A 2,955-nucleotide genomic window follows, 5' to 3' on the forward strand; every position below is an offset into this window, starting at 1 on the left:
CAGTCGTTATTCCCGATTCTCCCAAAAGAGGGAACGGGAAGTGCGAGCTGCCCGGATTCCGTTCTTGATTGCAAAGTGCAGAACACAGAAACGAGATAATGCAGACTTACTTAAAATGTATCTGAAAATATTTTCCTCTTTAAGCGGTAACTGGTTATTTTTTTGAAGCTTCCTTTAGCTGTAAGGGAACCGCGGGGCTGTGTCCTGACCAGCTCCTTAAGATTACATCTTTCCTCTGCCTTTGTTTCAGAGGGATTCTTCGTAAGCTGATCCCGTATCTGCGGTATGCCTAAGGCTGCTAAAAGCAGCTCTTTCTCTGAGCTGTCCCTTTCTTCTTGGAGTTGGATTACAATAATGCAAATGCACTAAGTAGAACAGTTCAGCCTGTCAGTTTGCGTTCTGGCTGTATGCTTTATAATATTCTTCACAGCAGGTATAGTTCTTCTGTTGCTTATAATGTTTTCAGGATTGTTAACCCACTAAAAAACGGATGTGATTTTGTTGTTGTGTTCCCCTAGAATCCAGATTTAGTGAAAAAGTAAAGATGCAGCATCAGTTGCATGAATCTGCTCTGCATCTGTCTTCGCTTGAGGTGCATAGTCACGGATTATTTTATTAGGAGGAGTTTTGATTGGGTCAAAGGAGGTGCAAGTTGGACTGTTGTAGTGGGTGAGTAATGCTGTAAGGGGTTGTCATTTGATTTCTGTAGCTGTGAGAAATGGGGGATACCATGCAGAATCCTGGCAAAACCAAAGCAAAGGCAAGAAAGAAGGTAGGGTAGACCTCTGAAAAAAGCAGCAAAGAGAGGAAAGGGTCAGAGAAAGAAAAGCTGTAATAACCTTAGAAAAAAACAAAGGAACCTCCATTTAGTATTCTGCAACAAAATATGAAATACACATGGTGTTTGGATTGTTGGTAGAACCATCACCTATTTGCTTGTGCTTGTTAATCATTATAAATTCATAGAGCTATAGGGAATTTAAGGAGTATACCAGCTGAAGTCTCTGCCTAAAGGTGATTCCAGTCTGAATGACAAAAGTGACACGTGAATCACAAAAAACAAGGACAAGATGGGATGACTAACAAAAGGAAAGAGAGGACAATCTTTTGTAATGAGTTACCATCAGGAGAATCTTGTTTATTATTTTAAATACCTGATCATACGGTAAGATTTTCTACCAGTTTGGATGATGGTATTGCAAATCTGAGTGTAGCAAAGGCAGGGGTGAATCATGAAGGATTTTTCAAATGTTGATAAAATCTTTATACCACACTGCGGTGTTTTCTGTAAATATGTATAAGAGAAAAGCCTTCCTCTTTTAGTTGAAAATTTGGCAGCCACTAACCCGTCTTCTCAAGTTGATATCTGAGGTTTAATGTCTCTGATATGAAGGGTTGATCTGAAAGAAAAGAGATGGAAGCTCATTGGTCACTACTAACAACAGACATTTAGTGTAGTTGATGCGGTGGAAAGTGCATTTGGATGAAGCTCTGTGGAGTATTTCATAGACTCCATTTACTGAGAGCATCTGGACTGTTCCTGACTGATGCATTGCTGCAACCTACGGATGTCCACAAGAAGAAGCAAACAAATGTTCTAGATGGCAGGCTCACCTCCACGAGCAAGCAGTTGTTCTGAAAATAGTAAGTGGGTAGTTAACAAACTATTAAGATTTTCAGCAATAAGAATAATCCCCAAATACCTGGTAGTGCCACTCCTTCTAGCTGTTATGTTTCCATGACATCCTACTTGTTTGTCGCTACTGACTACTTAGAGACTTAGGTGTATTTTTTTTTGTTTTTTAATGAAGAGAGAGAATGATAGTTATCTGTATCAGTGGATCTCGTCCTGTGGCGTTTCTTAATTTATGAATCTGATCATACTTTGTGGACTGAACTTAGAAAATAAACTTTATTCCATATTGATGGACACATTCAATCATAAAAATAACAAGAACCATTGTACCTGGGCTTCTTTGTGTTGTCCAATACCGGTTTTTGCTGAAAGTCTGTAAAATGCACAGATGGGCACACACACAAAATACTGATTTATAAACCGGCTAATCAACAGATCCCAAAAGGGAAGTGTCAATAAGAAGTGTTCAAGCTCTTAGTTTCAGAAGGATAACCTCACAGATCAGCTCTAACCATGATGCATTTTTAGTACCATATTGGTGATACAGAGGTTAATAAACTTGATAGAAAGGTGGTGTTGAGGCTCCAGGCAAGTGCCTGGGCTGTTGACTAGGCCATGGCCTGAGGTTAAGCCAACTGTGGGGATGTGGAAATCTCGTGAACATGACATGAGAAATTGCTGCACATGAATAACTTTGTAAGAAGCTGATGAAAGCTATGGATCATGCTGTGAAAAGTGGCTGGATCTCACATGTGGTTGTGGGGGAGTTATGTGAGGAATAGGCAAATTTCCAAGGCGTTGGAAGGGGAATATTTTGGAAAGGGCATCTTTTGTGGAGTACAATCTTACAACACCAAGAGCTCTTACATAACCACGTCGTAAGTATGAGATCACTTTGGTAATGGTATCGGACATACCAGATTTGAGTACAAATTTATCAAAACTGGGACCAACAGAGAAAAAGGAATTAGAGGTGCGTCCTGTATTTGGGAGGAGACTGAGACAGAAAGGGAGACACAAGAGTGGTGAAAAAGAGCTGAGAAATGGGAAGAGAGGTGATAAGCTCAGGAATTAAATGCATACATTTTCCTGCTTTTGGCAGTTAAGTTAAAGCCTTTAGTAAAATATGTAATGTTTAAGCATAACTTACTCTGATCAATAGTAGGGCTACTACATGAAAATTTCTAAAGTGTGCTAAGAAGAGATCAGGCTGGATAATCCAATGGTCCTTTTCCACCTTGAACTCCGTGAATCCACAAGACTCAGGAGAGGTGTATCCTTGGTGTTCAAGAACTGATCAGTATTGTTTATTGCTTGGA

This window comes from Egretta garzetta, unplaced genomic scaffold (assembly GCF_000687185.1).
Source record: "Egretta garzetta isolate BGI_Z169 unplaced genomic scaffold, ASM68718v1 scaffold9, whole genome shotgun sequence".
Taxonomy (NCBI): Eukaryota; Metazoa; Chordata; class Aves; order Pelecaniformes; family Ardeidae; genus Egretta; species Egretta garzetta.